Source organism: Dipodomys ordii, unplaced genomic scaffold (genome assembly GCF_000151885.1).
Source record: "Dipodomys ordii isolate 6190 unplaced genomic scaffold, Dord_2.0 Scaffold49, whole genome shotgun sequence".
Lineage (NCBI taxonomy): Eukaryota > Metazoa > Chordata > Mammalia > Rodentia > Heteromyidae > Dipodomys > Dipodomys ordii.
In genome coordinates, this window is record NW_012267265.1 from 14,113,204 (window position 1) to 14,138,033 (window position 24,830).

The 24,830-nt window shown below is 37.3% G+C and overlaps 1 protein-coding gene across 3 annotated transcripts in view; it reads right to left on the reverse strand.

The window, feature by feature from the left end:
* Positions 1-23,253, reverse strand: part of Mapk10 (mitogen-activated protein kinase 10) — a 313,485-nt gene extending 290,232 nt beyond the window's left edge. For 2 of the 3 annotated variants that reach the window (XM_013020133.1, XM_013020135.1), the window contains exons 1-2: positions 22,693-23,253; positions 17,345-17,458 (exon numbers count right to left, since the gene is read on the reverse strand). The gene's annotated coding sequence lies outside the window, so the exon portion shown is untranslated. The remainder of the gene's footprint in view (positions 1-17,344; positions 17,459-22,692) is intronic. The other variant, XM_013020136.1, reaches the window with a different exon arrangement.
* Between the last annotated feature and the right edge of the window lie 1,577 nt (positions 23,254-24,830).

Below are 24,830 nucleotides of genomic sequence, written 5' to 3' on the forward strand. Positions count from 1 at the left end.
AGTTGTTGTTTTTTTTCTTGCCTAGACTGTGATCTTCCTATTTAGGTTTCCCTACAGACATGGGGAATGTAGGCATACACCACCACTCCAAGATATTGGTTAAGAGAGAAACTTTTTTAAATGAGCTAACCTCAAATCATGGCTTTATGATCTCAATTCCCAAGTAGCTTAGATTACAAACTTGAGCCACCATGCCCAGCTTTTATCTGCCTATTCTTATTAGCTTTCCACTTGCTCAATTTCTAATTTCCTGTGATCAAATCCAGATATTTTCCTTAGAATATAATGGAAGATTTTTCTCTTCTCCCTGCCCTTCTCAATGAAACTGACACTGTACTGCTGTTCTTTCCAGTTTTCCTATAAAACTTATGAAAATGGCATCTAAGATTTGTAGAAAAGCACAAATTGCATGTATATTCCATATATATTATCTCATGCATTTAAAGAAACAGCAGGTTATACTTTATATGCCCATTTAAAATACTTCACATCCCTGTACCTTTTCTGCAGCTTGCTTTCCCCAACCCTAGTTGAACTCACCCAAGAATTCATATGCTAATGAGGATGAAATGAAATTAGTTTACTATATTGAAAAGTACCCCAGAGCATTTGCCATGATAACAGCTGAGTTTCTTTTGTTATTTCTTTTTTTTTCCTTTTGTTATTTCAATAATGAAACTGCTTGGGAATGATCCAAAACAAACCAATCTTTTTCAAAGTTTTAGAATTTTAAGAGCATAACAAAATTCACTTCCCTGCTTCAACAAGATACTATACAGGAATGTTTTATTTTCAATTATTTTTTTAATCATGAGGCATATTCTACATGCCCATTTTACAGAGACACTAAGTCTTCTAAGTGTTGACTGATTTTTTTTCCCAATCAAAGCCAAATTTGGTATTTTGTTTGGTTGTTTTATTGATCATGGGGCTTGAATTCTGGGCCTGGGCGCTGTCCCTTCATTCTTCAGCTCAAGGCGAGCACTCTACCACTTGAGCCACAGAGCCACTTCCGGTTTTCTGGTGGTTTATTGGAGATAAGAGTCTCATAGTCTTTCTGCCTGGGCTGGCTATGAACCTCGATCCTCAGATCTCAGCTTCCTGAGTAGCTAGGATTACAGGTGTGAGCCACCAGTGCCCAGCTCCCAAATCTGTTTTATATGGAGTAGGACAGCAGGACTATGGTACGTCATGAAATAATCTAAAATTACGATGAGGACACAGAGGGTATACAGCAAATGTGCACAAGTGCCCAGCTCTTGGGCAGAGTCCTGCAGCAACAGGGAACCTGAGGTACAAGGGAGAAGGAGTTAAAAGCTAACTAAGACCAATGACTAACAAACACATGAAGAAATGCTCAACAGCTCTGGCCATAAGGGAAATGAAAATGGAAACATTTTGAAATTTCATCTCATTAGAATTGACATTGTAAGGAATAAAAACAATAACAGATGCTGGAAGGTTCCTCAAAAAAAATCATAAAACTACTCTATGACCCAGCAATCCCACTCTTGGGTATTTATCCAAAAGATGACAAACCAGGATACAGTAAAGTCACCACAACAACCATGTTGATTGCAGCACTATTCATTATAGCCAAGATATAGAATCAGCCTAGATGCTCCTCACCCCCATAGACAAATAGACCAAGAGAAAGTGGTGTGAGTATACACAATGGAATTTTACTCATATATTAGAAAGAATGAGATTGCATCATTTGCAAAGAAATGGAAGGACCTGGAAAAAATTGTGTTAAGTGAAGTCAGTGAGGCCCAGGGAATCAAAGGTTCCATGTTTTCTCTCATATGTGGAAGCTAGTATTAATTTACAAATATATAATTAAAGATTTGGATGGTATGCAATTTTATATAAATGTACTAACAGAAATACAATAAGTTCAGGGGAGAATTTAGTGAAATTCCTTAGAAAGGCTAAATCAAAAAGTCAACAAAATAAACATCAGGAAGCAGGTACTTGAAAGGGGTGGGGTAAAGTCAAAGGAAGAGAGGTAGGCAAATAAAGAAAAGAAGGAGGGTAGCTTGCAGTCAAAGATTCAATGCATACCCTACAAAGTTAAGAAAAGAGATAGAAAGGAATTGGGAGGAATGGGTGAAAACATTGAAAGGGATGACATTGATCAAGATGTGTTGTTCATAAACTGCTTGGGTGAAATGTGACAACTGCTTTGTACAACTACTTAAAGACAATAATTTTTAAAAAAAAAGGTAACTGAGACCACAGGATCCCACCTGATCCCACCTCAGCCCTGAGTGCTCTTTTTGTCATGGGAGACTTCACTTCTGCATAAAGCACTGAGGCTCCAGGTGTTTGTTTTAAGACATCATTTTACCTTATTTTCTTCCCCAGTGCTACCCACCAATCTTCATTTTCACAGGTCTGTCTCAACATATCAATGGAGTTTGGTGCTGGCAGTGAGCAGAATGCAGTGAGAGCCCCTGCCATTCACTGGCAGTTAGAGTTAATTCTCCAAATAGCATATACATTTTTTTTTCTCTACAGCCGTATAGCATAGGTCCACATGGTGGACATGTTACTCAGCCTCTCTGTGCTTAAAGTTGCTCATGTGTAAAACAGAGATAACAATCACAGCTTCCTCATTAGGAAGGATTGTGAGAAATACATGAGATATAGTATATAGTATAATATATAGATGGTATATAGTATATAGATACAGCATAACATGTATAACATACATACATATAAAATACATAGAAGCCCAAGGTGGCTTCTAAGTATTTGTTGTTACAACTATTATATGATAGATTAGAAAATCTGATAGTTAATAATTTGATGGGAAATTATGTTAAGTGATTGACATACTAAGCGCTGTTTGGTAGATAGTATGACTGTCCCAGTTTTATGTGAAACAAAGGCCCAGAGCAGTCACAAGAGTCCACATTATCCAGGCAGTAAGTGACAGAGACAGGACTAGAACCAGAATTTTAATCATCATGTACTACAAGTATATAATACTACTTAATAACAGGCATTACAGCTTTCCTCTGGCCTGGGGTTTTATCTCTAAATTTGCATCTTTCTTAATTTTCACAACCACCTTATAGCGCTGATGTCTTTATTGTTCCCATTTTACAAATAAAAAAATTAAGAATCAGACATTATGGTGACATTGATCAGGAAGCATTGCATTTATAAAATGTTTCATTAAATAGCAATTTCCTTGTAAAACTACTTAAAGATAATGTTTAAGTAGAGAAAAAAAAGAACCATACATTAAATAACTTTGCTAAGATCACACATTTTTCTAGCATGTGGCCAAGGTATGTGAAGATCATAACAACAGGCAAATAAAGCAAAGATGCTAAAATTCAACCTCTGTGACCTGATACCAAACAAAGGATCACAATTTCCAAACCTAAACAGAATTTCTCAACATGGGAATCATAAAAGAAGGAACTCATTAAATGCTAATGTAATCTGATTTGCCTTGCTACTCAATCATTTTGCTACTTCTACCAGCAGCTATTTGAATAGACATATTCAATCTGTGCCACATCACTGGAATAAACTCTCATTCACTATTAACAAATATGGATCAACCTTTCATAGAAAGCATGTCCATTAAGATCAAGATTTCTTTTAGGAGGAAGAATATTATTTTTATAAGTACAAAGTCACACTTAAATACATCATTTTCAGCTAATTTAAATTTCAATTCATTCAGCTTACCCAAAAATGTAATTACAATAGAAATTAAGAGCAACTCACCTGCTCACTCTAACAGCGCCACACTGAGTCTTTGAGGTGGACCCACCTCCACTCATGTGGCACATGGAAAACGAAACAGTACTGTATTTTAAGTCAGGATGGAAGACACTAGATCCATAAAGTATTTAGGTTATATAAAAAGCCACCTGTCCAATCTCAAACCATATACCTCTATAGATTTCGGAGCTCTAAGTCTCACTTGCTTAATGACATGGTTCCCCTCATTTGTAATAATTAGGATAGCCCTAGAAGAGGATCACAATAGCTCAATAGTTATGTACATATGATGCTATACAATGATGTTAAGAGAAATGAACTCCACGCTATGGAAATAGAAGCTTATCTTTGTTGTTGTTGAATTTAATGTACTATGTGAAGTTATTTCTTTTTGCTTGCATTTATCCCTTGTTGTCACTGCGTTTAATTTTGGTACCCTGTGCATTGTATATACATTTATCTGAAGGGAAGGGAAGCGAAACAACAAAATGGTGAGACAAAGGATAAAGGGCAATTCAACAGGGTTACAAGAACATGTTGGATTGAACTTTACTACATGAGGGGAGGGAACTGAGGGGAGGGGAAGAGAGAGAAAAATGAGGAAGGAGTGACAGTGTTTGACAAGAAATGTACTCATTACCTTATGTGTATAACTGTAACCCCTCTGTACATTACCTTGACAAGAAAATTAAATGTAACAAAAAAGAAAGCATGCCCATTGCCTTCATTTGGTTCCAGATCCAAAGAACTTCTGGACAGAATAGATAAAGATAGTGCCTAAAGATAAAGATACGTTAATATGTAATAGTATTACTAAGAAGAGAATCTCTCAATGATATATTAAGCCAAAACTCAAGGGGAGCTGTAAGTATCACTTACAAATATAATAGATACCAACTAATAAAGTGCTCAGCAGAACTAATACACTCTTGAAGTCTGTGCAAATTAGAACATAAGCCTTGATTTGCTGATCAGAAAACAAGGTTGGTTGTAGCCCTCAACCTCCCCTTGAGCCTCAGTAATTCATACAAGGACTTAATGTGTACTCCAAGCAGATCTTGATTGGATCTAAGATAATATGAGAAGGTATTTTCATAATTCTAGAGAGAATTGAACTATGGCAAGAAACATACTCTTACAGACCTTGAGAAAACATTAAGAACAGATCAGAAAGGAAGATGAAAAAGAAAACAATCTTCCTTTCAGGACAATTATAAAAGAAGATAACAGTGTATCCTGGAAAGCAAAACTCATTGATATCTACGATAAAGTTATTAAATGCCCACATTCAAGCAGAATTAAGTACTTGACTTGTTGGGCAAAAGAAACCCAATAAGAACATATAAAGATGTGATGAATATATTTTAAGATTTTTATGGATCCTTCAGAATATCATTCTGGGTATGGAAAAAGTAGATGATCATTCATGACTTCATGAATTATTTACAGATTAACAAGGGATCAAAATGAAAAGGTATTGTATACACAAATAAAAAAAATGTAATGAAACACATTAAGAAGATTATATGACCTAGTACAGTGTCTTCAGCTTCTAATCCCAGCTATGTGGGAAGCAGAGATCAAGAAAGTCATGGTTTGAATCCAGCTCAGGCAAAAATATAGTAAAAAAGTTAATGAGAGCTCCATCTCAATCAATAAGCAAGATGTGCTTAAATAACCAACAACAACAACAAAACCTTCCTCTCAGCTCCTTGGGAGCCAGTAAGTAGGAGGATAGGAGGACTGCGGTCTGTAGCTAGCCCTGGGCCAAAATACGATATCCTACCTGAAAAATAACTTGAAGCAAAACAAGACTGCAGGAGTGGCAGAGCGGTAGAGTACTTGCCTAGCAAGTTTAAGGCCTGAGTGCAAACTCCAGTCCCAGAGCATATTAATTAATTAATGTGAGAAACTTTTTAAAGGAGTATGGAAGGGAAATAAAAGATTGATGAAATAAATATACTCAAAGTACATTATATGAAACCCTTCATTTTATACAATTAATATGTGCTAATAAAAATATTCTTTTAAAAAAGGAAGATTTAAAACAGACTGATTAGCCAAGTGTGGTGGCTCCCACCTGTAATCCTAGCTGCTCAGGAGGCTGAAATCTGAGGATCGAGTTTCAAAGCCAGCAAGGGGAGGTGGCAGGAAAGGTCATAGACTTTTCTCCAATAAACCACTCAGAAAACCAGAAGTGGCACTGTGGCTCAAGTGGTACAGTGCTAGCTTTGTGCTGAAGCTCATAAAGAAGAGCTTTGGGACAGTTCCCAGGCCCAGAGTTCAAGCCCCATGGTATGATACTGGCAATAAAAATGGGCACTCCCCTTCCACCCAAAATAAAGCAAAACAAAACAAGAAACAAAAGCCTGGGAATTACTGATGTCGTATGCTCTCTCTTCTCTGTTCTCACAATAACCTTAACATTGGCAACGTTATGTTATCAGGACCATGTTTACAGTCAAGGAAACTGAAGAGTGACAGAAGTTGGATTTAAACCTAAGCAGTCTAACTCCAGGATTTATGTATTTGGCCACCATAGTATACAGCTGTGAATGAAATTAGTCAATCTAGTCAAAAGAGATGAGAACACAGATGCAGGTACTATATAGCAAATGTTGTCCCACCTCTATTGTCTAGGGGAAATATCAGGACAGTAATATCTCAATGATGATAGAATACCAGACTGGAATAGAATAATAGAAATGATTAGTCACAAGGAAATTCAAATACTTTTTAAATGACTGCTCTACTAACCAGGAAAAATAGCTGACAACAGGGAAGATTCATAATCAACAAAACAGCAAGAACTGCCCTGCCTAGCTTTCTCTTCCTTTTTTGGAATTGACTAAGAATACATTTGCTGTGTGGGCATTTTGTGATAATGACTTTACTATTATTAACAATGACAATAGTTCCAGGCAGTATTTCATATTTACACAGTGGCCTTCAACACAGAAGCAAAAGCACCTGGCAAACTTTCTCATTTTTATTATTGATGGCTTAGATTAATAAAGCACCTTTCTGTCAAAGAGCTCATTAATCCTTACAGAGATGCCTGTGACATCAAGAGGCAAGCAATACATTTCTACATTCTACCTATGGAAGAACCCAAGCCCAAGGACTTATCCATAATTGCTTAGCAAGATTGTGTCTGGGCCTAGTATGAAATCATAAAGAAGGCAGCATTTCCCTCCCCTTGAGTGAAATCCTATCTCCTTAACAGCTTCATACTAAGAAATATTTATAACAAGGAGGCCTTCTCTATGTACTATTGGATCTCTCTTTGCAGAATTTTACTGCTTTTTCTTCAAGTTTCATCCTCCCTCTTTCTAATTGCTCCCTCTCTCTTTATTATTCTATTTCCCTAAACCACCTGGACAACATTGCCATATTCATTTTCTTAAACCTCTTCAGAAAACTACAAAGGCTCAGTGTTGTCTATAGACACAGATCCAAATTGAAGGCTGCCTCAAGTATGGCCACCATTGATTTTCCCAGCCATGTCTCTGTCTGCCCTCTCTTCTATGCTAAGTCACTGCAGCCTACACTCTGAACTCCACACTCACTCTGCCTCCCTGCTTTTTCTCTTCCTCTTTCAGAAATTATTATTCCAATCTCACCTCTTGACTACCAAAATATTGTGCAGTCAATTTGCCAATACTAGAGATAATAAGCATAAATCAAAAAGCGTTGTTTTGGTTCAGAGTTTCATAGGCTTCCACGCACGATGGGCTAGCCTCGTTTGGGCCTGTGGTAACATATCATGAGGGGGTATGTAGTAGAGCAAAACCACTGACTTCAGGGCAAGAAGTGAGGCAGGGGTCGGAGTCCCACTATGCCTGGAAGGACACACACTCATTTACCAGAAGACCTTCCACTAAGGCCTACCATGTGAAGGTTTCCCCACCTTCCAATAGCACCTTGCTTGTACCAAGCCTTTACCACATAGACTTTTGGGGACAATCCAGCTTGAAATGCTAGCACCACTGCAGTGCTGGCTCCAGTGACTCCTCCTGACAGCTCAGCAGATCTCACACCTGCCACATGGTTAACCTTTGTTTACTGCAAGGTGAAAGGGATTATGAAAGTCAATAGTCTTTTTAGATGTTCAAGCACTGAGATTAACAGTCAGGACAAACAGGCCCTGTATCCAGCAACAGGCAGTAGATGATACTGAGACCTATATGAGCCTTTATGGGCTAAAAGTCTGGTAATCTCTTATGCAATTGGCAAAACACTGTGTTTTTTTCCTTTTTCCCAGTGTAATACATAATAAACCTATTTGAAATATATAAAGTAAATGTTAATTTACTACATATCATCGGGTGTTTGTAGCAGTGGTTCTCAAAGTATAATACACAGGTTCCAGAAGATCCTGAGATGCTTTGAAAGGTACTCAGGTTAGTCAAAACTAACTCCAAGTAATATGAAGTATGGCTCACCACTCCTAACCTCTTTCTTTCACACGTGTAAGGGGTCTTACACAGGTAAAATGATGTGTGATAGAACAGATTAGAAAAAAATGTAAAATGATGCTTCTTTTTTCACTAAATTATTATTTTACAAAATGTGGTTTTCATGAATATAATAGTACTGGTGTTAGCAGTGTGATGGCTTTAATATGGTTACACAAACACTTTACAATTTCTATTTTAATTTCTAATATAGTAAATATCAATGAACCATAACAAAAGTTCTTTATGCTTCTCCATAATTCTCAAGACTATGAAGGTAGCATGCGATGAGACTGTTTCAAAGTTTGTCCAGATTGGGAACATCCAGTCTAGGGGCAAGCCCAAAACAAATAATGTGCTCTGCTGCTAGAAGAAACCTCAGGCAGGATTTCATTGACTCCAATTCCAATAAATCTAAGAGCTTTTTTTCATAGCAACGTAAACATCAATACCAGCTAACTTTGCATGCCAAATGGCCCTTGGCAGTAAGAAAGGTTCCCCATCTTCTACGTTAGAGCAATGGGCTTGTGACTCTCAAAAGCCCATTTGAGAATGCCTGCAGTAGGAGTTGAGTCACTTGTCATGGTACTCCCTGTTCCTTGAACTTCCATTAAAGGAACAACCATATGCATGAGATTCCATTATTTACAACTTTTCCCCTCCTTCCTCACCCCAGTTTGACAGTGAGCTGCCTAGGAGCAAAGATGAAGTGGAATTTATCTTTGTTTCTGCAGCACTTTGCACAGAGTGTGAAGCCAGTAAGTAGTTGTGGGAAAGAAGGAAAGGGAGGGAGGCAGAGGGAAGGATGGAAGAATTGTCTTATGAATTAGTCTAAGATTTTTTTTACCATGGTAATCTGCTCTTTGAACCTGTCTGATAACCCTTATGTAAATGTTTTATACTGATATCCTATCTACAGCATCTAAGATGTCAATAGTTTCACCTGGGATGTTGATAAATCCCAGAACATAGAAATGTTTTCTGAAGGCAAATGTTAAAGATCGATCTCATAACAAACATTTGTGCACACTAGTCTTTTAGAGGAGCATAGTTTTAAAATTAAGAAAGATACCAACTTGGAAAATGGATGCAGTCAGTTTGAGTGGCTACACATAAATTATTTTCTTTGTGGATAATAAATTCTCAGTAATTTGAAGTGACTTTTTCTAAAACACCTTATATCATGGTTTAGAGTAAATGTGAATGACAAGAATTACAGTAAATATAACAGAAGAGGCAGAATTAAGGAAATAAATTATACATTGTCTCGTTCATCTTTAAGACCCTTCTAAGCTACCTGCCCTTGTCTTCCCTTGCAGCTGTCTGTTAAGCTACTTGTTACCCCTATAGGATTCCTTCACCAGCCAATGTACACTACTTGAGCCCTGAACTTCTAGTCAACGACTCTCATTTTGATCCAATCTTTACAAGCTAATCTATATATGTTTTTAAATTACAAAGATATTTAGACATCATCTTTTAAAACCCTCTCATATGTAATTGAAGCATGTGAAGACTAATTCATGATGGAGCTGGAGATAGAATCTATCACAAAGGTCTCTTCTTTGTCCAGAGACCGGATGATTGAATTTTAAAGATAATTTGCAAAGCCTATACAAAACACTCTATTCCAGATCAGGATAGATGTACTTCTCATACAAATTAAATCTTTCAATGCATTTAATTCTTTCAGTGTCCAGCTATTTTCATGCATTATAATTATTCATTCATTCTGGTGTGGATATTATCTATGATTTTAATCTATCATCACTTAACACTTTAACTCAAGCTAATTCATCATGTGAGTAAACCAATCAATTTGCTTCAGATCAGGTCTGTTTTCATAGAAAATACTGAAGTCTTCAAGCAAGGATTAAGTGGGAATTTGACATGTTTTATCAGGTTTAGAAGCAGTGACAGTTGAAAATCACAATGAATTTGGGTTCCTAAAGTTATAACACAGAGTCAGATGCCTATAAACTAGAAGACTGTATTACTTACTTCTCCTGTCAGTATGACAAAATACCTTACATAAACAACTTAAGGGAGGGAAGATTTATTTTGGTTCATGGTTTCAGAGGTGCCAATACATCATGACACGGAGGGAGAAGCAGAAGAGAACACATTATGGACTATAAGAAACAGAGAGAAAGGGAAATGGGAATTAGCCAGAACAAGACATAGGCCCCAACAACACACTCCTGTGTCTTACTTCCTCCAGTCAAGCCCCACCTGTTATCTTTCACCACCTCACCATAATTCCATCAAATTATGAATCCATTTAAACATTAAACCATTCATAACATCAGACTGCTCATAATGTAATCATTTCTGAAAAAGCATGAGTGTTCAGGATGTACAGAGTTCTAAATAGTATTTCAAATGCTTGAGTCATTTTTCCTATAATACCAGTCAACTTCCACCAAAGACATGGACTTTTCAAAGAAAGATTTTTAAATGGGGTTGGATCAAACTTAAAAGTTTCTGCACAGCTAAGAACATAAAATGTCCTTTTCTCCCACGGAATGGGAGTAATATATCAGACAAGGGCTTAATACCCAAAATATACTTTAGGCTCAAAAAAAATAAACCCTCCAAAAAAATAAACCCTTAAAGAAACAACATCCCAATTAATAAATGGGCTAATAACTTAAAGAGAGACTTCTCAGAAGAAGCAGCAAAACGGCCAATAGACACATGAAGAAATATTCAACATCTCTGCCATAAAAGAAATACAAACCAAAACAACAGTTGGATTCCACCTTAACCCAGTTAGAATGGCCAATATAAAGGAAACTAACAATAACAAATGCTGGTGAGGATGTGGCCAAAAGGAAACTATTACACTGCTGGTGGGAACGTAAGCTTCTTCAATCACTCTGGAAAGCAGTACAGAAGTACCTCAAAAAACTAAACATAGAACTATCCTATGACCTAGCTGTTTCACTCCTAGGCATTTGCCCAAAAGATCACAAACCAAGTTAAAGTAAAGCCACCAGCACAACCATGTTCATTACAACACTATTAACCATAGCCAAGGTATGGAATCAGCCCAGATGCCCCTTTGGTATACCTTAACTATCAAACATCAGACTTTAGTCTATCCTACCTTAAATGCTCTTAGAATGTTTCCATTAGCCTATAATTGGGCAAATCATCAAACACAGAGCCTATTTTATAATGAAGTATTTCCTATCTCATGTGGCTGTCTGGAAGCTATGGCTTGCTGATTCTAATTTGACAAGAGAGTATCTGATGGTTTGTTGCTAGCATAGAAAAGGATCAGAATTCAAAATCTGTAGTATGGTTCTTACATATCACCTTCATATCATTATGTGATTTAAAAAAAAAAACCTTATAAGTCAAGGCATTGAAATTTGGAGACCTGTGAAGGACAAGCAGAGTGGATGCAGGCAGAACAGACACTATGAAATAAATCACAAAAGTAACAAACACCTGAATCTTGGTGACAAAGCTAAAGCACTATGAAGCTCCCAAGCAATTCGAGAAGTCTGGAGTACTCACAATGTGGATGGGAAAAACTGTGGTACATTTTAATGAGAAGAAAAATTACCGCATGGGTGGTAGAATATATAAAGAACTTTAGAGAAGGGTTGATATATGGTAATAATTATAGCAATAATAACAGGTTAGGACGAAAGATGACTGGCCTGAGAAATATTTAGGAAATAAAATACATTGTATTTTGGCTTATTAATTTCAAATTCAAGTGGTTAGTATTTTTTACATTCTTTTTTTTTAATCTTGATGTTTATTCTTAGCCTGACACTTAATAGCATATGATGCTGAGTAGTCTACTAGGCTCTTTTAGCAACTGGCACATCTCTAAAACAGAGTTGACCTAAATAACAGTGTGGTCTCTTTAAAGGCTAAAATTTATGAATATACAAATGAAATTTATCTCTTATTGAATTATAGAATCATAAAACGTGTTCTAAGAAGCCACCACCATAGCAAGACAATAATATACACTATGTATGATTAATACTAAACAATCAAGATGGAAAAAAAAACCAAGATGGAAACTTGAGCTATTTTAAATCTTTCATCTTCTTCCATCAGATTCCTTACTAATCCTACTCACTGAGAGCATATCTCCTACTAAAAATTCTTTGGTTTCTGCCCTGATCATTCAACTGAATTCCTCTAATACCATCTTTTTTTTTTTTGGTGGGGGGGAGGGGTTTGGTCATGGGGCCTGAATGCTGGGCCTGGGCGCTGTCCCTCAGCTTTTCAGATCCACTTGAGCCATAGCACCACTTCTGCTTTTTTTGCTTATGTGGTGCTGAGGAATCAAACCCAGGGTCTCACTCATGCTAGGCAAACACTCTACCACTGAGCCACCTTCCAGCCCAGCATCTTTTTTTTAATATTCAGACACAATCATGAATTTTTTTTCCAAATATTTCCAAGTCACAGTTCATCAAATCTGTGGATATAAAACCTGTCAATACAGAGAAGTGATTGCATAATTGTAGACTGAGATATATCTGGGTTTTGTTTTTTGGGTTTTTTTGTTTTTTTTGGGTCCAGTCGTCGGGCCTGAACTCTGGGCCTGGGCGCTGTCCCTCAGCTCTTCAGCTCAAGGCTAGCGCTCTACCACTTGAGCCACAGCGCCACTTCCGGCTTTTTTTCTTTTTGCTTATGTGGTGCTGAGGAATCCAACCCATGGCCCCAGGCATGCAAGGCAAGCTCTCTACCACTGAGCCACCTTCCCAGCCCTATATCTGGGTTGTATGTAAAAAATATCTAACAATACGCAAATTCTTCCTTAAGTTAAAACTTGCATGAACTAATTTGTTGTTCCCTATTCTTTACTTTTTCTACAATTTTTGGATTATATTCACTCAGTTTCAGTAAGGGATGGAAAATTCCTTTTGCTTTGTATTCGCATACTATTTGCATATGTATATTTGCATACTAAAGGAGATTTTATTTGTTTGTTTGTAACTAGCTCTCCATTCAGATCTTCAGTTCTTTCTTTATGATTCTGAGTTTTTGGGTTCCCACTCAGAATGCATCAGAAACTGCTACCGAATGACTGTGTGGATGGGGCAGCAAAGTAGAGCATCCTGCAACAGCATCTTTAACGTTCTCTATGGCTTCATTATAACTCAAAGATTTTGAGAAACTGAAGAAATCTGAGATCAGAACTATTTAACTAAGACTTAATGCTAAGTTCCCTCTGTAACTGTCAGCAAGTTCTTTAATGTCTCAAAACCTCAGCTTCCTCGTCTGTTAATCACAGAGATGTTTCAGATTAAAGTGTTTAGTACCAGGGCTGGGAAGGTGGCTCAGTGGTAGAGTGCTTGCCTTGCATGCCTTAGGCCCTGGATTCAATTCCTCAGCAAAAAGAAAAAAAGCCGGAAGTGGTGCTGTGGCTCAAGTGTTAGAGCGCTAGCCTTGAGCTGAAGAGCTGAGGACAGCACCCAGGCCCAGAGTTCAGGCCCCACGACCAGACCCAAAAAACAAATAAATAAAATAAAAAGTGTTTAGTACCATGCCTATTATTCAGTAAGAACTTGGAAATGTCACTTATTACTTTGAAAGCCAAATCACAAAACAAAAGATCTGAGCAGGTATCTCACACACAAAAAGAAGGTCAAACAGCCAACAGAAAAAAAGTAAAATGTTCTCCATTAGTAATCAGAAAAAAATGCAAATTAATACTTCTCTGAGTTCAATTATGTATCTACCTGATTAGGAAAACTTAAGAACTTTTAAAGGAAGAATTGGGGAAGATGTAGAATTTCTCCTGTACCATGGTGATAGGTGCAAATTAGTACACCAATTGGGGTGTACCATTAAAGGTGCATATATCCCAAATTTAACAATTCTTCCAATTGCATATGTGTTATAGGGTCTATGAGCAATAATAAACATTTTACATTCATATAAGTGATGTAAATACAGTCAGGATTATTGGTCATCAGCAATTGAATAGGAATTGGTGTATCCTTGCTCTTGAATAGTAAACAACAGTTCACCTAAATAACCTACCTGTATGACTATGGAAGAACCTCACAGTGTTTAATTTAGCAAAATAGTTAAATAATTGACTATATGTGTGTGTTCTGATTATAAATATATGGAGTTGAATCATAGACAAAAATATAATGTTGAGACACATCAGGCCTGAGGAAAAGTGGTATGCTAAGAGTACACAGGTAATTACTGGGACCACATCCACAATGGGAAGAGTTTGTGCTGTGTTATTTATAATTATCTGAAACTTATATTTGTTTCATATACCCTTCCATATGTACTTCTCATAACTTAAAAATAAACTGATCGCATCATTTCTCTTCCTTAAACTCTTTCAATAGCTGTTCGCTTTAGGATGAAATCCATGCTCTTAGCTTTGTCAATGTGATTTCTCATGGCATGTCTCTTGTACCCCTCTGCAGCAGCATCTCTACCATATCTTTCATGTATGTTCCAATATAGCAAATGCATTGCCATTTTGTGATGTAGTTTTGCTTTCATCATTGCAGGCAATCAGGCTCCCTCAACGTTGTGAACTGTTGGAAATTGTTCGCACTGTGTCCTCACGGTGACGTTCCTCTAGCTAACTTCTTACTGTACTTAATACTCCACTAAAACACCTTGACTAACTCCCACACATGTGGTAGATTCTTCCCCACTCCACTTCTTTTGTGCCCTGTGTTTACTTTCCAATACAGTCTCTTTAGAATATACAAACCTTATTAAATACACATTTAATATTTATACACTTTTAGACTGAAACTCTCCTTTGAAGCAGGGATTGCCATCTATCCCCATACCCACGCACAATATTGACAATAATGATTCTCAATAAATGTTTGCTTAATGAGGACAATATATGCTTTTTTACATCACTGGTAGTAAAATATAACTCGATGAATGAGGTTCAATCATATAAAATCATCCCTACTTTACGTCAAAAATACTAATTACTGACAATTATATGATTCCTTCTTCATAGGAATTTTCCTTGAGTGTGTTTTGGTGAAACATTTGGTTTGGTTTTCAATATATTTGTTGCAGAATTGAGAAAGTCATGCTGTATATCAGTTACTTGGAAGGCAGCTACTGAGAGATTTCCATTCAAAACAAGCCTGGGCAAAAGTCAGCAAGACCTTTCTCTATCAATAATGCATACTAATAGCATGTGTGATTCCAGCTATGTGGGAGGCCATAGTAAGAGAATCATAGTCTAAGGTTGTCTGAGACTCTATCTGAAAAAATAACTAATGCAAAAATGATTGGAGGCATGACTCAAGCAGTAGAGCTCCTTCCTGGAAAGCTCAAGGTCTTGAATTCGAACTTGAATCCAAAACCCAAATACTACCCCCACCACGCAAAAAAAAAAAAAAGCCACAACAGCAAAAAGAAAATATATTATGTGCAGTTACATGGGATTATTTCACCATAAGATCTTCATTTATTGCTGGGCATCCATGTCTCACACCTGTACTCTTAGCTACTCAGGTGGCTGAGATATGAAGATCATGGTTTCAAAGCCAGCCTAGGCAGGAAAGTCCACAAGCCTCTTACCTCCAATTAATGACCAAAAAACTGGAAGTGAAGTTGTTGCTCAAAGTAGCAGAGTGCTAGCCTTGTATAAAAAAAGCTCAGGGACAGCATTAAGGCCCTGAGTTCAAGCTCCACAACCGAATTTTTTTTTTAATCTGCATTTATTCACAGGTCAGCCTACCCAAGTAAAATTGCATAAGCCAGTAGGCAAATGAAAGAAATGTTCAAAATAGCTTCTTTAGGAGTCTTACAAGCACAACTGTCATCTTCTATTTCTCAAAGATGCTATTTGACATATTACAAACATTCATCTCTGCTGGAGTCCATTGATTATTGACTCTGGTGACTAGGAAACATCAACTAGTCAATTAAAAAAGATATTCTGCCTGTGTGTGCTGATACTTTCATAAAATAAGCTTTTAAGTTATTCCAATGAGGCAGAGGAACTATATCTATTTTTAATATTGTTCTCATTAAACAAAAATATTTGTAGGCTAAAATATCGATAAATTGAGTTTTATGAAATTGCAATATGAGTTCTTTCCTTTTGCCTAATGCTCTTACTATTGTCTGTATAAAAGACGCTGTGTGCAGGGGGCCAGTGACTCACACCTGTAATCTTAGCTACTCAGGAGGCTGAGATCTGAGGATCAAGGTTCAAAGCCAGCCCAGGCAAGAAAGTCCATGAAACTCTTATCTCCAATTAATCTCCAGAAAACCACAAGTGCCACTGTAACTCAAGTGGTAGAGTGTTCATCTTGAGCTGAAGAGCTCAGGGACAGCAGCCAGGCCCAGAGTTCAAGCCCCATGACCGAGTAACAAAAAAAAAAAACTCTGTGTGTGTGTGTGTGTGTGTGTGTGTGTGTGTGTCTGTTTCTGAAAGGAACTGAGCATTATAATTTATGTCAGCATCAATTTTTTTCCTTTTATGGGGAAGAGTTAGACAGTACTAGATTTGAACTTGCTAGACAGGCACTCTACCACTTGTGCCAGTTAACCATTTCCCTTTATGTACTGATTGTGCTTGAGATAGAGTGAAACTTCATGTCCAGGCTGTTCTAGATTGGGATCTTCCTATGTGTACTTCCCCTGAGCTTCTGGAATAACAAACATACACCACTGTTCCTGGCCAATGTCCTTCCCCATAGCTTGGAGAACAAGTGTGCACCATTATGCCAAACCATTAGTAAAGCGATGGTTTCATGAATGCCCTTCCACAGTCAGGGGTAGGCACTTGCCTGGAACCACAACCACCTGATCTCTTTTAGGCTTAAACCATGGTGTCCATCCTCTCAATCCATTTTTCTCTTTAATGAGTTTAATCAATAAAATGCAGTATTGTGTTGCAAATAAGAAATGCCACTTTAAAATAGTGTTTCCCAACTGTTATTCTACCAGTTGAAAGTGTTGATTAAAACCATCCTATGCCAACAGATATGATTGTAGTGAATCACTGTAGTATATCATCAAGTAAACATTCCATCCTATGGGTTTTCACCTAAATGGACAGTATTTGGATCCATATGTAATACATAAACCATAAACTGGGTATACAAAGGATACATAGATTTATTGCTAATGAGTACTTTAAATTTGCAACTCACCACTGCGTATATGGTTTCTCATCTACAGAAATGTGTCTAATTCAACAGCTTCTTGCATGAGTTGCCATAACCAAAATTTGAGGTGGTCCTGCTGGAGGTGTTTCTCATGCTAGCCTAAAATCAAAAGAAAGGAGAGGTGAGTTTGTTTTATAATTTCAAAGTAGGCTGAGTATAAAGTGAAAGAGTGTTTCCCTAACATGCATAGGACCCACAGTTTGATTTCCTGTGTTACAAAAAAAAATTAAAAGGAAATTTCACCTCCACTTTGAAAACTAAAATACTGGCATCAAGAACTTTAAGACATTTGTTTTCAAATGTGGCAGGTGCAGGGAAAAGGAAATAAAATATCTCAAGGTAGTCAGGTCTGTTTAGAATTTACTGCAAGCATAACAACTTGTATATTATCAACATCAAAACATAAGCCCAATTACTAATTATTATTTGGGTTGATTTATAATTAATGGTATCAATTCAGTCTCAACTGTGATGGAGACATGACTACATATGTTTACATGTTCTTGTTTTCACAAAAGATTTCATTAGAACAAAGGGTCACATCTTTCCCAGTAAAATGAAGAAGAAAGGTTAAAATCCCACAAAAGATATGAAATAAAGTACAAATAATCTGCAATTGATCTGATTTTGAAAGATACCTGCTCTTACCTGTTTGCATCATCAGTTACGAACCTACATTTTTTTATCTTACTGCTGACCATTTCCTAGCATTTTATTAGAGCAGATACTCCAGAAGTGTGCCAGTTTCTAGTTTTCTACATATTGCCATAGGTTTTGGCTTTGAAAGTATGGTCACCACACCTTTCTCCTCCACATAGTAGTCTTCTTCCTGCTCATTTACCACTAATTCTAGGACTATGTGTCCCATTACCAGCCTTCTCCAGAACCCACTGTGGCACCCATTATTAACTACCTCCATTTTGCAAATAAATTTCTTTCTCCTCTGAATTCTGCTTATTGTCACAGAATAATATGGGTCCTTAGCCATGTTCCATCTCTATTGTTATTTAATCTTATCCCCACAAATAAGATTATAAGCTCCAAATACCAGGCATTTTACATTGCACTTTTCCAATTTCTTCCACCCATAGCTGGAGGCTTTATACATGGGAGAGTTGCTGTAACTTCAATAAATGTTTTGTTCCTACTGTGTGTCAAGCAAACAAAGGCAGGCCCTGATAGGAACTATAACTGCATGTAAAACAGGAATAGACGAGTGCTGTGCTGAGTGACACATGAGGAGCCTCATCCCACAGACAGAATCAGCACTGGCACCTAACCAAGCCTAACAGTTTTCCTCACTCGTGGTGGTTTCAGATCCTGTAATTGCATTGAGAATTCCACTTGGAGGAAACACATAAAGCACCCAGGTTTGTGAGCCTCCACAAGTCAGGATCGGCCACCAAAATATATCTCTAGTGCTTCTAAGTCTCTGCTGGGTTTTGTTTTGTTTTGTTCCTATGGGCAAAAAGAAAAAGAAAATGGAGGAAGTGAGGAGAGAGACTAGAAAGAATGAAGGTCTTGGTTCTACTATGCAGGCTACTCTGCAAAGGCCTGACTACTCTGCCTAAGAGCTCCTTCTCATTCACTCTGCATGCTACCTACACAGAGATTTTCAGTGGCTGGGGTTAGGGGTGCCTCTAAAGGATCTTTCTATCATTTCTTTTTCCACTAAAAGCTTGGATTTCCATCCCTATAAGCATGATTTCCATATGCTTATGGATTTTGTATCTTATAGTCATCAAGAGTAAGAATCATGAGAAAGGTTATAATGGTTTGTGATGGATCCCAAATGTCAATTCAATGAGAAAATTCTTCACCCAAAGTCAGTGTGCAGGAGATCTATTTTCAAAATTGACTGGTTTCTTTCTACTTAGGGAATTTCAGTATCAGTAGATGTCTTCAAAGTTTCTAAATTCATAATCAGAAAGGAAACTTCTCCTCATTAAATACAGGAATAGGATAGTCCCCCCCAAATATGGGTATGTTTTCATCTCTCCTTTTCCTCCCTTTGCTCATAAAGATAAAGTGTACTCAAGCTGAAAATTCCCTAGTCAAAGCCTTAAGATTTCCCTAAGAAAATATGTACAAATAGGGACTTTTCTGAAAATACAGGCTCCAATTGTAAATTATATTTTCTCTTTCAAACAATCAATATAAGTGTGATTTTTTTATCTGAATCAGCAGCAGTGTCTCATCACAGGCTTATGTAATGCAATATATAGACTCAATATGCCAAAGAAACAAATGCATTCTGTTCATCTTTGCCAATAAGCATCATGCCTATTAGTCTCTAGACGCAACTTTTTCCACAAGTCTTTGGTGCTCAGAAAAGGCTTAGAGTTGAAGCTGATTTGAATAGGGAGAAAGTGGAGATGAGGAGGTTGACTAAGGAAGAAAGTCTGATCAAGGCTCATTAGTATGTATATATGGACATGTCAAAATAAAATCCCTGTATAATGTTAATAAAAATTGATGTTAATAAAAATGTGGAGCAGAAAAGAATATCCACATACCGGTCTTTTTAAAATGAATGAATAAATAGTTGCAGTAATAGATGCAAGTAGGTAGAAAGAAGGTACTCAGCAAGCCTGCAGCAAACCGAGCATTGTGTCCATTTTTGTCTTTACAGGACACTTCTGTCCCTCTTTATGCATGATTGTTGCAATGACCAACCAAAAGCTTTAAAGAGATTGCAAATGAAATACAAGGACAATGACGACAAAATTTTGAAATGTCAATTGGTTGGCTTCTTATTCAAATCAAATAAGTCTCCTTTGCTTTGAATCTATTTTTCTGATAAGCAACCAAGAAATCATATAATTTAAGCATACCAGTTCTACTACATGTCTTTTAATTACAAATGTGACCCGAGGTCAGAACTAGAGCAAAGAGAGAAAAAAATCTGTCATGTTTAACAAACAAGAAAACTCCATTTGTCTTTTTATTTTATGATTAGCATAGGAAGATATTGTAATTAGTCTTACATTTAATGAAACACTCATTTATTCAAAGACACAATGTGTCTATAAAGTTATATATGAATATCTATCAAACAGATATTTATGTAATGAGAGGCTAGAAAAATTCCTTTTGCATGTAATATTCCTATAAGAATAACAATGAATGAATATTCCTGTAAATTTCAAATTATAAATTTAAAATTCTTACATTCTATATGCCACCTATGGTCAAGTCTCAGTTCATCTTAACCTTGAAAAATCTTGACCATATACTATAAAGCCATTAAATACTCCTAGCTGCAAACATACCAGACAATGACAGCAAAACACACTGAGTCCCTCTGGGATCTGTTCATAAACATCCCCTTCCAGCATGGCAAACACACTCCTCCCCACAGCAGATGCTGTTCCGGAACCAATGAGCAGGAAAGTGGGGGCAGCTGATTTTTTTTTCCACCCTACATATAATTTCTTACTGCCTCATCACCAGGAATCGTTTTACTGAAATTTCAAATATTTCATGTAAGAATAGGAACCCTTTGCAACTGCGGGAAGAAATGATATGGAAATAAGGAAACATGAAGTCTTTAATGTTTAAGGTCATTCCACCTGATTGTCATCTGATTTCTCTAGTCCATTGTGGGTAAGGGGGAAAAAAGCCACTTTACTGCACATTACAAAGTAAACTAATCTAGTACTTTATGCCCATTTTAAGGCTGAGATCAAGGTACAGAAGGGAATATATACCAGAGGCAGTAAAATTACCACATCGAAACTATCCAGCCCCTAAAATCCAATAGTTCTAAAGCAGAAGTAGGAAGCTTGTAAGCTCATTCATGATCTTGGCTATCTGTATTTACAGAACATATATATTCACTGAGATGGAACACTGACAGAAGCTTCTCTGAGAGAAATGGTCATTAATACAAACCATATTAAATATGTTGATGAGCATGCTCATTGAGATAGTCCAGAGTCTGACAAGTAGCAGTTTAGAGACAGAGGGAAATATAGAAAGCTAGGGCAAATGATGGATGGAGCACTTGCACCCATTTTACCTCCCTCTCAACTGTGGCCTATCTCATATGACTTCGCCAGCTTCTTTCCTGTGTGTTTGTGAAAGTTATTGTCAACACGGCCAAAGCAAGCAGGGTTGCTGTACAGACTGTCAGTTCTGCAGCAAAAACAGCCCATGTAAACAACCTTGTGATGGTTGTAGAGCTTACTGCCAGGGGATAGGCCATTCTTTTTTGTGGCCAGATTGTAGTACCCTTGGTTGTCATCTGTGTAATGGAGTAAAAGCAGTGATTTGTTCTCGAGATTTAATTGAAGGAGAAATATATGTGTATATGTATATATATATATATACATATATAATTCTCTTTAGATAAATATCTATAACCTGATATACTTGAAGATTTTTCAAGAAGTCATATTTTGCTGAAGGCACAAACACATGCATTCTGATAAATATATTACCATGATCCTTTCTGATGAGCTCTCTCTCTCTCTCTCTCTCTCTGTCTCTCTGTCTCTCTCTCTCTGTCTCTCTCTCTCTCTCTCTTCCTCTCATTTTTTTCCTAAATCAGCTCTGACATTTCTAGGGGACACAATATCCCAGCACAGAATACCTGGGAACCTTGCCATTTAAAAAAAAAAAAAAAGCTTCTTGCTATGAGTAGGAGATCACTTTCTTAAAGGAACCCTTACCTAGGAGACTGCAGTGCTAATGTTTATTCTTATCTCTAACCTGACCCCTGTTGTATGGTCCTCTCTCCAGCTCAAATTTACCCCCGAAGTCTCTCTGCAAGAGGAATGTCACTAATTCACATCTAATGTATATGTAAATACCATACTATCTTTTATTTAAAAATATGTCCCAAAATAAAGTTTTACCAGTCAGGGCAGGAAGCATAAATGCATACTAAATGGCATTCTTAAGTGTTTTATGGAATCCACAGCATCTCTCAGATGGAGAACTGAGGTCAGCATTTCCAGCAAACACTGCTGGCTTTTTTCCCCCCTCTCTTATTCTCTTCCTCACCCTCATGTGTGTCTCTTTCCTTCTATAACTCTGCATTGGTCCAGAAACCCCTGGTCACAATAATAATGGTCCCTCCCACCCTCTACAACCCTTCACTGCAAACAGAAAGGTTTCAACATGCCTAAGTCTGAGAAGAGATGCTCTACCCAGAGAGAAAAGCTGGTAGCTTCTTGCCTCAGAGAGAGTTTGCTTGAATAACTGCCATTCCACCCCATCTCTCCTCAGTCTCCCATGCTTCTTCTACCACCCCACCGGGAGCATCGACTAGCCATCACCCCATCTTCCAAAACCAGGTTAAAACCCAGAATGAGTAAAGAGTCACTTACCATTCCGTGTCTGAAAACTACGATCCTGATCCGGCAGTATTGGCCCCAGAATCCTCTCTACTTGGTTTTAGTTGCCCACATTCCAAATAATCATAAGGAAGAGATTGTTTGGAGGTGGGGAAACGGTTTAAAATGAATGATTGACAGTTGATCTCCAAGAGGATCCAGTCTTAAACTCACTCAAGCCCCTAGGAATTGAGCGATGAAGAAGATGAAAAGAAATTTGTAAAAATGGAAAAAGAAAAGAAAAAAGGCAAGCGTACAAGAAGCACCACCCACCCCCATAAAAATAAAAAGAGAAGGAGAGGTGTTGAAAAAGAAGAGTGCCTTGCTGAATCACTCTCTTTCACTGCCTGGAAACCATTGTGCAGCGTGATGCTGCCTGTACCATTGTGGAACCGACCAGAGGAGACCGACTAAGGGCTTGGGGAATGGGGTTGCTATGGCAACCCAAAGGAGCACACATGACGTCAAAGCCCAGTGAGGTATAGGGAGGGGTATGGAGGGGAAGAGAAAGAGGAAAAAGTCTGTGCGGCTACAGCTTCTGTGTTTTCTGGCGAAATGAGAAGCAGGCAAAATGAAAAGGACTAGGAATGTAGGCAGCCAGATATTGGCAAATACGACCACAGGGAGCCCGTCTGCACAAGGAGAAACAATCCACACGATGCAGCGCTAGCCCTTTACCAAGCAGCACGAAGAAACAAGCAAGCAAATTTAAAATAAAATTTCAAAAAAAAGGAAAATGCAGTCAACCTCTGCTTTTCAACCACCTCAGTGTTTTGCAGTGAACAGGTAAAGAGACCTGCAATATCTCTTCATGTCCAAACGAACAAGCACAGTCATCATCTCTGAGGAGAAGGGAGCATTTGAGTTCTGCCTGGACCAGGGAGGTCATCTGCACAGACCTTTGTCACTTCTCTGGTCTCTGTTAATATTTTCTTTAAAACTCTGAATAAACGCCTGCTACACCAAATTCAGCAGGCTAATGCTTACATTGTCGTTTCTGTAGAAATAAAATATGAATACAAATTAATAAAGCAGGATCTTTATTTTCTGGGAAACTGGCATAAACTACATTATTTTCTATGAGACAAATGTCTCCATTTTATTTAAGTAATTTTTTTCCCACCTTTGACTGTAATAAAGGTACTTTTTAGTGTTCGTATTATGTTAGTACCTACAAGTCAAATTCTCAGAGAATGAGAGCAATTGGCTACTCCACTATTTACAGAAATTGTTTACCAATTTTAAACCTTTCATAAATATAAGGATACTTTTTAAATACTTATTTCTAAAGCCATCTCAGCCTTTGGACTTCTTCCTCTACAAAACCAAATTGTATTCCTCTCTCCTTTAATACCTTTGATGGGTTTCTATCTGCTAAATGAACAAGTGCTGAAATTCTTATGATCCTACATTGTTTATACCTACATGAACAAGGAGCTTATACCATATGTTAACAGGAGAGATATATAAGCCCAGCAGTGACTATAGATACTGAAATACCTCAGAAAGTTGTAAGATGTCACATATGGTCATGTTGTTTTTAATTTTGTTGCTGTGATTGGTTTCATTCAGAAAGAAAATTAGCAAAAGACAGAATAGGTGACTTTTCTATCATCCTTTTGCTCTAATTTCAGGTTTAACAAGAAGCAGTTGACTACATTTAGTCTCCACAGAGGTTCTGCATAAACGTGGTGATTGTCTCATCCAAATACTTTATAACAGAAATAACTTCGGAGCAGAAAGGAATTGACATCCTTCCATTAATACAGTCTAAGTTTTTCTTCCTTTCTTTTATCCTTCTTCGGTGCAATACTAGGGATTCAATTGAGAGCCTTGTACATGCTAGGCAAGCACTACACAACTGAGCTGTATTTCTAGCCTATATTCTGTCTAAATAGAAAAAGTTCAGTCCTCAATAGCTCAATCAATGGGGTAAAAATTAGCTTCAACTCTTCTCTTTCATCATAAACACTAATGTCAATTCAAGATAAAATACACACTTGAACACAAAAGTTAACATTTCTAAAGCTATCAAATGCTTTCTTTTAAGAGAAAGAATAGCATTGTGATCTAGGAGTACGGTAGTATTTCTCAAGATAAAGAAAACATTCACCAAAGGGGAAAAAAGAAAG